General features: G+C 43.5%; 1 protein-coding gene and 1 pseudogene across 2 annotated transcripts in view; one reads left to right on the top strand and one right to left on the bottom strand.

Annotated features, from left to right (window-relative positions):
* Nucleotides 1-14975, top strand: part of CRACD (capping protein inhibiting regulator of actin dynamics) — a 182199-nt gene that overhangs the window by 68790 nt on the left and 98434 nt on the right. For both annotated transcript variants that reach the window (XM_060012482.1, XM_060012483.1), the window contains exon 2: nucleotides 13451-13622. The gene's annotated coding sequence lies outside the window, so the exon portion shown is untranslated. The remainder of the gene's footprint in view (nucleotides 1-13450; nucleotides 13623-14975) is intronic.
* Nucleotides 8301-8851, bottom strand: LOC132426276 (coiled-coil-helix-coiled-coil-helix domain-containing protein 2 pseudogene; annotated as a pseudogene).

The following is a 14975-nucleotide window of genomic DNA, read 5'->3' as shown; positions in this document are numbered from 1 at the left end:
TAAATTTAAAAAAATATTAGTCAATCAAATCATTCTGAAATCTGTAACTAATTATTTAACTAACCTTAATTGAATCTCTATTATCAATAATTACTACATTTTTTTCTCAGAATTTTCAGCTGTCTAACCACTTAGCTCATTTCCAGTTAAACCCATTATAGTCACATGAGTTACTAAATATCCTCCACTCATCAATCCTCAGTAAGCATTACATTCTTTTTTTTTTTTTTTTTTTTTTTTTGCGGTACGCGGGCCTCTCACTGTTGTGGCCTCTCCCGTTGCGGAGCACAGGCTCCAGACACGCAGGCTCAGCGGCCATGGCTCACGGGCCCAGCCGCTCCGCAGCATGTGGGATCTTCCCGGACCGGGGCACGAACTCGTGTCACCTGGATCGGCAGGCGGACTCTCAACCACTGCGCCACCAGGGAAGCCCTAAGCATTACATTCTTTAGGGCCCTTTTCTGGTTTATGAGTACCACCCAGCTCTCACTTTAATGAAGGTACCAATGTAAAGACATAAAGATTTTGAACTTGAACTGTTAACAGTTCAATATTGAAAGAATAGCAAACTGAGACCACTGAATCTTTTAAAAATCGTTGTTTTTTTTTTTTTAAAGAAATAAGTGATGCATAGTAATACCACAGAGGCTACAACCTTGCAAACATGATGATTGGACATGGTAAGCAGAGAAGACCAATTACTCTAGACATATTGGTAAAATCTTTTCATGCCCAGAGGATGGGAAATAAATCCCACTGAAATTCAGGGGATTTTCATATTAGTACAATTTCTAGAGGTCAGTGGCCTGGGGCATGTCATGATATCCCTTTTAAGGCGACGGATAAGTTGTTGCATCTGGCCCCTCCCACCACCAGCAAGAGGTCCAGCACCCAGTTGGCTTCTTTGGATGCTGGAGGCAACATATTCCTCACCTGGGTCTCGGGCCCATTTACCCAGGGACCTGAAAACTGTTCATTTGAGTAGGGCCTAGAACAAGAGAAGGTTCTGCAACAGGTCCAGGCTGCCGCACAAGCTTCTCTGCCCTTTGGGCCATAGGATCCAGTAGATGCAGGGCTGCTTGAAGTCTAAGTGGCAGATAGGAATGGTGTTTGGAGCCTTTGGTGGTCCCTATAGGTGAATCACAGCACACACCCTTAGGATTTTGGAGCAAAACGCTACCATCCTCTGTAGATAACTCTGTCCTTTTGAGAAACAGCTTTCGGCTTGCCCATGGGTGTTAGCAGAGACTCAACACTTAACCATGGCCCACCAAGTTACCATGTGACCTGAATTGCCCTTTATGACCTGGGTGTTGTCTGACCCACTAAGCCATAAAGCTGGGCATGCATGCAGCACTCCGTCATCAGAAGGAAGTGCTGTAGACTAAATCAGGTTCAGGCAGGCCCTGAAGGCTCAAGGAAATCATATGAAGAAGTGGCGCAGATGCCCCTGGTCCCCACTCCTGCTCACTGCCTTGTCTCTCCCGGCTTGCACCTATGGCCTCATGGGGAGTTCCCTATGACCCGTTGACTGAGGAAGAGAAAAATTGGGGCTCGTTATTGATGGTTTTGCATGATATTCAGGTACCACTTGAAAGTTGTAATGCTCTAGCCCCATCCTAGGGCAGCCCTGAAGGACAGTGGGGAAGGGAAATCCTTCCAGTGGGTAGAATGTCAGTCAGCACATCTGATTGTTTGTTTTTTGGTAAGGAGAAATGGTATAAGTCTATAACAATTCATAGGTTGTGGCCAGTGGTTCAGCAGGATGGTCAGGGACTTGGAAGGAATATGATTGGAAAATTGGTGACAGAGAGATCTGGGCAAGAAGTATGTTGACAGACCTCCCTGATTGGGTGAAGGATTTTAAGATATTTGTGTCTCAAGGCAAGACTATACAATGGTGGAAAGACAGTCTCTTCAATAAATGGTGCTGGGAAAACCAGACTAGCTACGTGTTAAAAAAATGAAATTAGAACATTCTTTAACACCATACACAAAAATAAGCTCACAGTGGATTAAAGACCTAAATGTGAGACCGGACACTATAAAACTCTTTGATGAAAACATAGGCAGAACACTCTCTGACATAAATCTCAGTAATATCTTTTTCTGTCCATCTCCCAGAGTAATGGAAATAAAAACAAAAATAAACAAATGGGACCTAATTAAATTCAAAGCTTTTGCACAGCAAAGGAAACCATAAACAAAATGATAAGACAGCCCACAGATTGGGAGAAAAATATTTGCAAATGATGTGACCGACAAGGGATTAGTCTCCAAAATTTACAAACAGCTCATGTGGCTTAATATCAAAACAACCCAGTGAAAAAATCGGCAGAAGACCTAAATAGACATTTCTCCAAAGAAGACATGAAAAGACGTTCAACATCACTAATTATTAGAGAAATGTAAATCAAAACTACAATGAGGTATCACCTCACACCCGTCAAAATGGCCATCATCAAAAAGTCTACAAATAATAAATGCTGGAGAGGGTGTGGAGAAAAGGGAACCCTCTTGCACTGTTGGTGGGAATGTAAATTGATACAGCCACTATGGAGAACAGTATGGAGGTTCCTTAAAAAACTAAAAATAGAGCTACCGTATGATCCTGCAATCCCACTCCTGGGCATATATTCAGAGAAAAACATGGTCCGAAGGATACATGCACCCCAGTGTTCATTGCAGCACTGTTTACAGTAGCCAAGACATGGAAGCAACCTAAATATCCATCAACAGAGGAATGGATAAAGAAGATGTGGTACATATATACAGTGGAATATTACTCAGCCATTAAAAAGAATGAAATAATGCCATTTGCAGCAACATGGGTGAACCTAGAGATTGTCATACTGAGTGAAGTAAGCAGACAGAGAAGGAGAAATATCATATGATATCACTTACACCTGAAACTAACACAACATTGTTAATCAACTATACTCCAATATAAAATAAAAAGTTAAAAAAAAAAGATATTTGTGTCTCATGTAGATGCTCTCCAAAGAGTGACCTGAGGGGGATTTTAATAGTCAAGGGATAGGATGACCCATTCTATGGATACCTGTCATTGGCCAATGGGCTCATGAACAAAATGGCCATGGTGTCAGGGATGGAGGATGTGGGTGAGCTCAGCAGCATTATTGACTTCCACTCACCAGGACCAGAAACCAACACTGAGTCTCCAGTATGACATCGTTCCCTGGGGTAATCATCTAGCTACCTGGTACAAGTTCATTAAATTGGACTGCTTCCATCATGGAAGGAGCAGCACTTTGTTCTTACTAGAACAGACATTCTGGATACAGCTTTGCCTCCTCTGCATGCAATGCTTCTGTCAAAACTATCATCCGTGCAGTTACATACTGTCTCATCTACTATAATGGTAGGTCACATGGCATCACTTCTGATCAAGGAACTTGATAGGCCCATGCTCATGGAATTCACTAGTCTTGCCATGTTCCCCATCATCCTGTAGCAGCTGGCTTGATATAGTGGTGGGACGGCCTTTAGAAGACTCAGTTACAGTGCCAGTGAGGTAGCAATACTTGGTGGGGCTGGGACAATGTCCTCTCGGATGCAGTATATGTCCTAAGTCAGTATCCAATATATGGTGCTGTTTCTCTCATAGCCAGGCTTATTGGTCCAGGAATCAGTGGGTGGAAATGGGAGTGACTTCATTTTCTTTTACCCCTAGTGATCCAGTAGGAAGATTTTTCTTTCTGTCCCCTTGACCTTAGGTTCTGCTTGTCTAGAGTTCTTAGTTCCAATAGGTGGAATGCTTCCACTAGGAGACACAACAATGATTCCACTGAACTAGTTGTTGAGACTCTCACATGGCTCCTTTGGGTTCCTCTCAATCAACAGGCAAGGAAGGGGGTTGCTGTATGAGCTGGAGTGATTGATTCTGATTACCAAGGGAAAATTGCTGCTACTATATAATGGAGGTAAGGAAGAGTTTTTCTGGAATAGAGGAGGTCCCTTAGGGCATACTAGCATTCCCATGTCCTGTGCGGTAATCAAAAACTACAACAACCCAGTTCAGGACAGCTAATGGACCAAGTTCCTCAGGAATGCAGGTTTGAGTCAACTCACCAGGCAAAGAACCACAACCAGCTGAGGTCCTTGCCGAGAGCAAAAGGAATGTGGAATGGGTAGTGGAAGAAGATAGCTATAAAGACCAGGTACAACCACATGACCGTTGCAGAAACAACCCATGATAGCTATGAGTATTTCTTCCTTATTTTGTTATGAATATGTGTGTGTATATATATTAACCAAATATGTTTTTTTATCTCCTTGTCATCTAACATAAGATGTATTAATAATAACTCTATGTCTCATAAGTTACGGGAGAAGTGTGAGCATCACTCAAGGACTTCACACCTTCTTCTGGGGAACGGGTTAGTGTGTTTTCAGATGTATGTAGGATACTTGTATCATGTCAGTGGAAGTATGGCTTTGTTATTGGCTTTATGTGGAAATGAAGCGTGGTTTGAGGAGCTGAGCACAAGTGCCAAGTTGACAGAGGGTGGAGTGTGATCATTTTGCTGCGTCAGCTTGACTAGGCTATACTCCCTGGTTATTTAATCAAATGCAAATATTGTTTGATTGAGCTGTTGCTGTGCAGATGTTTTGTATGTAATTAAAGTCCATAATCAGTTGACTTTAAGCAAGGGAGATTAAGCAGCATAATCTGGGTGGGCCTGAGTCTATAAATTGAAAAGCCTTAAAAACAGGACTTGAGGCTTCCCTAGGAGAAGAAGTTCCACCTGTGAACCAGCAGCAAATTCCAGCCTGCCCTTCCTGAGGACTTGCCCTATGGGTTTCAAACTTGCTTAGCCAGCCTCCACCTGGCATAAGCCAATTTCTTGCAATAAATCTCTTAATGTATTTTACACACACACACACACACACACACGCACACATGCACATACTCATGCACATGCACACATGCCCGTGCAAAAACACCTCCTGCTGGTTCTGTTTCTCTGATTAAACCCTGACTGATACAGCCTCAGATATCCCTAAAGCTTTTGTTTTACCCATTAGTGCTGCCAGCTGGGCCCCACACAGACCCCACAGGTGTTGGGTGTTCAATAGTATGTGTTGAATGGAAATGAATTTAAGGTGTTCAGCCCTCGTGTAGAGGTAGCCTTTGTTGAGGTAGTTGGCTGCTGCACCAAATATGCAGGGCAAGGTATCGGGAAGCTCCCCCTGCCCGTATTCTCCGCTCAGAGTCGGGCGTTGATTCACAGCACCCTCTGAAACTCAAGTGGCAGAAATTGGCAGTGAAAAGAACCACCACCCACACGTCTTCTAGCATGTGGGAGAAATGTGGCCAAACACTGAGACTTCCCATGAAAAATCGTATCTGCCTCTGTTACTGCTTCTCAGTATTATTTGGTTTCTCTTGTGAATTGTGAAACATGTAAAAGGGGATTCTGAGATAGTCCAATGGGAAAAACCAGAAAAATGAACCATTAATGCGGTTTGGAGAAATAAAGGGCCAAAGAAACGATTGGTCCTTGCTTAGACCTAGTAAATACAGTACAAACCTATTTCAGTAGGTTCTGCTTAGCATGTACAGTCAATTTTGCTATAACATGACATATGTATTGCTGAAAATCAATGAGCTATGCAGAATCACAAAGTGAAAACCAAGGGCTAATGGGAGGATAGGAGCACAACACAAAAAATTGTGACTTATTTAAAAGGGTAGGCACCTAATAAAAATTGTAGCACAGTTTTACACATGTTAAATGATGATGAAATAAAACAATACTCCAATATATATAGTACTTTACCTTGAAAAAGATAAAGTTTTCTCGTGGACTAGAGCATCGGATGGCTGCAACTTGTGTTATCGTGAGGCTGTGGAAGGGGTTTTTTCCCAAAATGGGACAGAAAGCTGTAATACCACATGTGCTTGGGTTTATCTCATAACACAGGTGGCAACCTGCGGGAACTGGTAGACATTTGAGGTGTATGTGGTGGGGGGGGTTTGTGTGTTCCTACACACCTCAATTCAGCAGAGTGCAGTTTTCCGCACTCAGTGTTTCTCGTGGATGGGATAACATATGTCAATCACATTGGAACAAACTTGCATTTTCAGAACAAGTGTGATTACGGGGCTGACGGTGCTGCCTAAAGAGATCACCACCCTTTATCTGTACTTTCAAACTCCCAAAGGTTCTTTGTAAGTTTGGCGCAAATTCATTTGTTAGCAAAAAGTAAGGTGAATATAAATGTTTTCCAGAAACACTGCATTTGATTGTAAAGCGCTGTCACAGACCCCACTGGGGTTTAAATATGCCTCTGTACAATCTGAAAACTTCTGATTTCTAAAGCATGTCTAGCTCTAAGGGAATAGGGAACAGTCCATCTGTATACTGAGTGTCTGTTTTGTGTGAGGCATCGTGTTAGGACACGGTACACAGCAGTTGCCTGAATCCTATCATTTTACTAATTTAAGAGGAATTTTGCAGTGCTTTTCTTAGCCCTGGAACATCAGAATACTTTAGAGAAGAAACTGTTCAGTTAAAAAAGATTGCTAGACGTACACTCTAGTAATGTAAACTCATGTTTACTGAGCAGTGTGCTCCGGAATTTAGGGGAGGAATTTAGTGTGTATAAAATATATGGTACCTAAAGAAATTAAAAGGTATTTGAAAGAAATAGTGAAGACATTGTTTCCCCGAGTGTGTTCAGAGGAACACTAGTCATGATGGATGTCCAGAAAGTCAAGTTTGGGCAGCACTGCGTATTCTCTGCCCTTCTGGAGCACAATAATGATATCAGCATAGTAAAGACTCTGAAAGGTCCCATAGTAAAGAAGCATGTTTAACTTTGTTTTACGTGGATTCTCAAATGTACTGGTCTTTGAATAACAACCTGGTACTGACCCACAGAGCACATTCTGAGAAACTCCAGACTAAGGCGTTTATGATGCTCCAGAAGAACTATGAGAGGAAATTCTGTTTCTCATTTGGAAGTGTAGCGTATAAATCCAATGCAGAGAAATTGTATGCTTTTATTATTTTAGGTTTAGAAATGAAAATGTAAGAAGTGCATTCTTATGACAAATGGAAAATGAATCAGATTTGCTTGACTTGCCCAGCGATTTTTAATTTTTAGAATCTTCTATATAAACTAGCAATTATGATGATGCAGCCATCAAATGGTATGTAATTATATCCATGAAATAATGGATAGTGAGTACTTTTTTAAATGAAAACAAATTCCCTAAAGTAATTATTGGATGATGAAAATAAATTAATTCAATTCAGTACTTAAAGAATGAAAATTACTGTGATCCCTGAAGCAGTGTATGTGCAGATATAGGTTCTTTCATGTGAAAAATTATGGCAGAGAAATGCTGAAATATTAAGAAAATGTGATACCCACTGTTTTTTCTCCTATAAACTCAGTCTTACCATTTAAGATGGTCAATTTCCACAGAGGCTGGTAATCAGATGTTTCATAGCTAGTAAGACATGGGATCAGGATTCAGGCCAACTGCTCTCATCTCTGGGGCCTACATGCTTAACCCCTAACTAGAGCTGCAGTCATTAAAAAAACAAATTTAGTAGAAATAACATTTCTTTTTCTCCCTCCCCTCCTCTCCCCACTGTCCCAACCACCCAACAAAAGTAAATTTCTGTTGTAAACTTCTAAAATGCCATTCTAAATACTTTAATGTTAGAGAATACTTTGCGAAGCCATACTCCTTCTATATGACCGTTGTATTTTGGAATGTTAATAGCATTGCAGAAGTGCTCTGTTTTACTGCATTGTGAAAATTGCTTTGATCTTTTAGGCCCCATCTGTACAAATATATTCACAATGACAATTGGCGTTATTTGTCAAGAAAAATAGCTGCTGTTGATGACCATGCACTTAATCCAGTTGATTCCAGGGAGACAGACAGTTATTACAGCCCCCAAATCATAAACTGATCATAAAATAGTTTATTGAGTGGCTATGTGTGGACACATGCTCAGGTTTTCATAATGGTGGTTGTAGCATAGAATTGCAAGTGCTTCATAAAATTTAGGTACTTGCTTTTTTTTTTTTGGAAAGAAAATCACTTTAGTCTAATTAATTCACAAACAAAAGCATGTTTAAGTGGCCACACAAACACTCACCCAGCCCCAAACTCAACACCATCGCTGTGAGCTTCTATATGGTGAGAATACCCTCTTCCACTGCAGTCCTGAAGCACAAAAGCTATTAATGATCGAGGAGAGGTTTAACTGGTGGCTTCACACTTTATATCTTCACTATCAATTATATTTTTAATGCTAAACCAACGTGGTCATGAGAGATGATTTTTCATGCCTCCAACTGGAACTTCTTGATGAAGCTAACCCGTTCGCCAATCTGCACTGTTTTCAGCACCTCGCTGAAACCTGCACATAGCTTAAGTTCACCCTGGTTCTGGGCACACTCCAAAAACTGCTTCACCTCAAAAAAGCATGGGCCACTCTGCTGCTGCTGTGCAGGCTGGGTTCCCCAAGGCTCCTGGTGAGTGATGTCAAGCCTTGAGGGCTCAGCATTACTTCCTCCACTGAAGCCCCCACGCCGGCTGCAGTGGCTGCCATCTGGGCCATCAGACCTGGCTGCCGGGAAGCAGCAGCAGGGGAGCCAACAGCAGGTGGTGAAGCCGCTGTGGGTGGCTGAGCGGCGGGCGCTGGCCTGGGTGCAGTTCTCATCTGAGGTGCCCGGCTGGCCGGAGGGGCCACGCTGGAAGTGAGGCTTCGGCTTCCACGAGGCATCTTAAATGTGTAGCGAAGTGGGATCTACAAGATTGAGACTCGGAGGAGACCCGGGCTGCTTCTTAGTACTCGCTTTTTTTTTTTTTTTTTTTTTTTTTGCGGTACGCGGGCCTCTCACTGTTGTGGCCTCTCCCGTTGCGGAGCACAGGCTCCGGACGCGCACGCTCAGCGGCCATGGCTCACGGGCCCAGCCGCTCCGCGGCATGTGGGATCTTCCCGGACCGGGGCTTGAACCCGTGTCCCCTGCATCTGCAGGCGGACCCTCAACCACTGCGCCACCAGGGAAGCCCAGTACTCGCTTTTTTGATATAAAAGATCTTAGACCTAAACATTGAGAAGAAAATTGGGGAATCAAGTAAATAAGAGTATAGCTCCTTCCCTGATTTATAAAATTTTATTCCCTATTAATGTTGCTAAATCACAGTTTGCTGTCCGAATGTTGGGTGGACCTCGTTGCAATTACTGAGTTTTTTCTAAAGTTAATCCTGGAAAAATAATTAATTGCCACAGTCAGTAATAAAATAATCATAAAAATAAACTTTTAAATTTTATTTAAAATGTAAAGATATTTCTGACAGGAATGTATAATTAATTTCGGAAATGAGAATGGGAGAAATTTTTTTTTTTATAACTGAGATGTCACCAAACACTAAGACTTTGAAGCAGACTTCTAACAAAAGCTTCTGTGTTCTGACTCCTCCTCCGAAGAAAGATTGGTGTTCTTAGGACTTAGAATCTTTTTTTTTCTCATGGTAAGAGGATTGTTTGTTGGATGGAGAGTTCAGGTAGGTTTTACTGTTCTTTTACCTTCCGGTTAATAAGTAAGGCATTGATGAAGCAGCCTTCCCCAAGTAATTTATGAGAAGGGCGGGTGCTATCTGACATCTGGACTTTGACACGTCTTCCAGGATGATGTGTATGGACTCATGCCAAGTGATTGCCCATATAACATGCAGCACAAAGAGCTAGGCTGCCTGGATTACAAGCAGTCCTCAAGCGGCCAGCTCTACAGATAGGTCACCTGAAGGAGGCCATTCTGTACCCTCATGAAGCCCACCAAGTTCTCCGAGCTGAGGCTTCCATACCCTGGTGTCCTCTCCCAGACTATCTGTTCACTTTCTGCCCCGCCCCCCCCATATGACCAGTGCAGCAAATATTTTATCTGGTGGCTGCCCCCATTCAAGACACTTGAAGCAGGACTTCCCTGGTGTTGCAGTGGTTAAGCATCCGCCTACTAATAATGCAGGGGACATGGGTTCGAGCCCTGGTCCGGGAAGATCCCACATGCCGCGGAGCAACTAAGCCCGTGCACAAGTACTGAGCCTGCGCTCTACAGCCCATGAGCCACAACTACTGAGCCCATGTGCCACAACTGTTGAAGCCCACATGCCTAGAGCCCGTGCTCTGCAACAGGACAAGCCATCGCAATGAGAAGCCTGTGCACTGCAATGAAGAGTAGCCTCCGTTCACCGCAACTAGAGAAAAGCCCACGCGCAGCAACAAAGACCCAAGGCAGACAAAAATAAATTAAAAAAAAAAAAGGACTGAGGCATTACTCAGCCATAAAAAAGAACAAAATAATGCCCTTTGCAGCAACATGGATGGACCTAGAGATTCTCATACTGAGTGAAGTAAGTCAGAGAAAGGCAAATATCCTATGATATCGCTTATATGTGGAATGTAAAAAAAAAGGCTACAAATGAACTTATCTACAAAACCGAAATAGAGTTACAGATGTAGAAAATAAACTTATGATTACCAGGGGGTAATGGGGGGAGGGATAAATTGGAAGATTGGGATTGACACATACACACTACTATATATAAAACAGATAACTAATAAGGGCCGACTGTATAGCACAGGGAACTCTACTTAATACTCTGCAATGGCCTATATGGGAAAAGAATCTAAAAAAGAGTGGATATATGTATTTGCATAGCAGATTCACTTTGCTGTACAGCAGAAACTAACACAACATTGTAAATCAATTATACCCCAATTAAAAAAAAAAAAGACACCGAGCATTACAAAGGCCCTCATCAGCCTTCTTGGCTGACCATGTAGACCAAGTCACCCATTAGTTAAATACCCATGCAAGAAACTGTAATTTAATTTGCCTTTAATTATAGTTAACTCTCTTGGTTCCAGCTCAACTGAGCCCCACCAAATCCACCTTGATTTTAGACAAAGGGCTGACTTTTTTCCCCCATCAATAAATTCTAACATTCTAAAATTCTCTACTTAGCTTAAAAGCTAGATTTGTGGGCCAAGGCTGGAGGTAATGATGTTATCATAACTGATACTTTTAGAATTTTGCTATGGCCTTTTAGAATATTTCTGATTAGAGAATTTGGGGTTAGGTATTTCTACAGTGGGAAAAAAAGCAATTGATATAAAAGGAAAAAAAAAGAATTTTACCTCAGAAATAAGTGAAATGTAGCATAAGTGACTGTTTGACCATTTACTATGATGCTGTCAAACTTAGGAATCAGATGTCACTTACATATTTTGAGCCTTGGACAGTTGTAGAGAAAGTACTCACTTATTTCATCAGGCAGTGCCAAAGACCAATTCTGTAGTAATGTAATGATACTTGTGGCACCTTATAGAATTCTTTTAATTTAAATTTTTTAAATTGACTCATTTTATATAGAATCAATTCTTCTAACATTTCCCTAATATTCTGTGGTGGTCTTCAAAAACTACTGATTATAATTTTTTATATTAGCCTTCGGAGATTTTACTGATGGGAACCAAAAGTAGGTTTTGTGAAAATCTCTGGCCTATACTCCTGAATAAATAACCACTGAAAACATACAGACATTCTGAAATTAAACACTCCAATTTTAGGGTTTTTTTTTTTTTTACCATTTTTAAATGATATGATCTCAATTATATTGCACATTTCCTTGTCTTTTAAATAATTTAACTCAGAGGACTACATGCCTAGCACAGTGTCTTATGTATGGGGGCATCTGCTATGTTGTAAATGTCCTTTCCTTTTAAGGGTGATACAGTATGTTATTTAAGGGATCGATGAAGTTTGAAGGTGTGTTTGTATTTATACTAAGCATTCCAGACTGTTATCTTTTGTTTTTTTTTTTTTTTTTGCGGTACGCAGGCCTCTCACTGTTGTGGCCTCTCCCGTTGCGGAGCACAGGCTCCAGACGCGCAGGCTCAGCGGCTGTGGCTCACGGGCCCAGCCGCTCCGCGGCATGTGGGATCTTCCTGGACCGGGGCGCGAACCCGTGTCCCCTGCATCGGCAGGCGGACTCTCAACCACTGCGCCACCAGGGAAGCCCAGACTGTTATCTTTTTGTAATTGGTGATTATACTTTCTGCTTCCTCACTGTCTCACGCCACTGCTCAGAGCAAAGTAGTTTCTTCCTCATGTCAGATTTTCTGTGAACTCCTAGTAAGGCCAGAACTGCAGATCACCAGAGGAAATGAGATGACTAGCTTGAACATCATTAACCTCATTTTTGTACCCAGATCTCTCTGTAGACTCTGGCCAGCAGAGATCTGGGGGCTCTGATACCCAGCTGCGGGCTCGTACCTGTGTGTTTTGTGCAAGTACTTTTCTATACACATTGTGAGTGTTCATCTCTCCTTTTCCCTCATAGCTCCTGACTTCAGCTTCCAAGATATGTCTCCCATGACACAGACAAGTAATTTCATCTCTCTGGGCCTCAGGTTCCTCATCCGTGAAATAGGGATGTTAGTAGTATCTACTTCCCAGGGTTGTTTTGAAGATAACTGAGTTAATATCTGTAAAGGTCTTAGAGCAGTCATGCATAGTAAGGGTTAAATAATTTTAAAAAAAGATTGACCACTGGATAAATGACTCTTTAAGGAAAGATCTGAGAAGATACTTCTCCTAGTAGAGGGTGATTTACACTTTCTTTTCTGGGGTAGGAATGGAGTAATTTGGAGGGATTTGTATCTGAAGGAGCAGAACTGAAAGGTATTACCTAAAATATCTGTAGAAAGTGCTGGCAGTGAGCCTGGGTCCTGACTGGATCAAGTAATATATGGAAAGATGTTCATAGCAGCTCCTCTGGGGGCTCTTCATAGTAGACCTTAAAAGGAGACAAGAGGAATAAACTGGAAATACATGGGGATGGAGGGAATTGGGGACAAAGCTTACGCCATGAGTTAGCAGTTATCTTCGGTTACCTAACAAAGGCTGAAAAGAGAGTGATTCTCAGGGGAGATGATATATATATGTAAGTCACATACATAGATATATAAATCCTTTAACCACCTGTCTGACATAGGTGTTTTTCTCAGCTTCTTCCGTGGAAAGGGGCCCTGGCCATCTGCTTTGTTAAAAGAAAGCAGGCAGCAGCTTCGTGTGGCACGTGCAGGGGATGCCCTGCCGACCACCGTGAAGCTTGGAAGCCCTTCGTGGTGCCCGCGGGCGCTTGTCGAGAGCCGGGGCGGGGGTGGGGTGGGGTGGGGTGCGGAGGACCCATGCCCGGGGCCCGCCTCGCCCACTGCTGCGGCTGCTGCGCGCACTGGCTGCCCAGCAACGGCGCTGGCGCGCGGCCGGGTGGCTCTTGGCTCCAACAGCTGGGCCGCCCTTTGCCCCGGCTCGCAGCCTGGTGGTAATTCGCTCTAGGCTCAGAGGGGCAGCCCTGTCAAACTGCAGCCTGTGTTTATCTTGTAATCCACAGACAAGAAGAAGGGAGGCAAATTCCAGCCTTTGAAGAAGTTGTTTGGCAAAAGGAAAAAGAAAGGCACGTCGACGGCCCGGGAGGCGTCTGCAGGGCGCAAGTGTCGCTCTCCCCCGAGTGTCAGCAATGGGACCTTCTCTTCCGACGAGGAGACCCTGGAGGACAGCCTGAGGTAATCACTCGCACTTTTTTTTCTGACCTTCAGCGGAGTTCCGGGGTGGGGAGTGGGGTCCCGAAGGAGGCAGAGCGGCATCCTCATGGGCTCCACTTCTGGGAAGGTGGAGGACCGGGGTGCGTGGTGCGCTCTGTGCGGAGACGTTACCTCGGGGAATTAGCATACGTGTCTGGCCTCACTTCGTGGGAGAGCATAGGGATGTGCGCCTTCATCTTGCTGCCCTCGCTGGGGGAGGAAGGCAGCAGCTCACTGCCTTGGCTCAACCCAAGCTCCTTGAGTTGGAGGAGACCATGTCCCCCTGTCCCATTGCCTGGCAAGGAGGAAGGGTGGTTCGTACACTAGGTTTTACACCCGCGTTGAGGATGCAAACTGCTGGGGCACAGGGTGTCACCCTTCATCCCCCTGGCCATGTCTAGCAACTTCCAGACCCTGCCTACAATGGGGCTTTTAGTTTCTGCTTTTTGTTCTCTCTCTCCTCCCCTCCCGTCTCCCTCTCGTCGTCCTTCTCCTCTCTCTCTCCTTCTCGTTGCTCTTTCCTCTTTTCTCTCTCTTTCTCTTCCTCTTAGAGCACAGGCACTACATCTGGCTGTTACCGTGTCAAGAACTCAGACAAGCAGGGTAAGGAGGTACTTTCTCACCTGAGTGCTGGGAATTGAAGTCAGAGATGGTTACGTTCTGCTACTGACAGCTCAGAAGTCAGCTCCTCTGAGAAGCCCTTTCCCACTACCCGCTCTGATTCGTTTGCCCTCGACTGCGTGGCTCCCGCAAAGAACTTGTTACTTTCTCTGGAAATGATTGATGGGCTAGTCTGTCTCTCTCACTCAGCTGCCAGTTCTGTGAAGCCAGGGACCAGGTTTTATTCAGCCTCACCTTAGGCACTCAAAAAGTGTTTCCTATGAATGACTGGCACTGCATTAAGTTGCCCTAGTACGTGTTGAAGGCATAGATGATGTAACCTGTGATATTCTCACTGTGTTTGAAGGACAAAGACGAAAACAGCCTCGGTGGTCTGTCTGTGAGTACAGTGTTGTCAACTACAGTTGAGCCCAGGTTACAGAATCCTCAGGCAAGCCGTGCACATTAAGCATTACAGTGCCCACAACAGCATTTGTTCGCCCTAAGTAATGCTGACTCTTTTCCTCCACAGGCCTATATTGGTTTTCCATTGTCTTTATTAGGGAAACTATTGAATTTAACCAAAGAGAACGATTTCACTGAAAGGAGAACACAGCTAGCACCAAACTAACCCAATTGTTGGAATGTTAGTATCAATATAGAATTGAGTATTGGCCAGCACGAATCAGGTTTGACTTTACTTTGGTTTCTTCCCTTGCAAAATAAGAATGTGAA

This window comes from Delphinus delphis, chromosome 5 (assembly GCF_949987515.2).
Source record: "Delphinus delphis chromosome 5, mDelDel1.2, whole genome shotgun sequence".
Lineage (NCBI taxonomy): Eukaryota > Metazoa > Chordata > Mammalia > Artiodactyla > Delphinidae > Delphinus > Delphinus delphis.
Note: the sequence above shows the minus strand (reverse complement) of the source record. Positions and strands in the feature narration are given on the sequence as shown.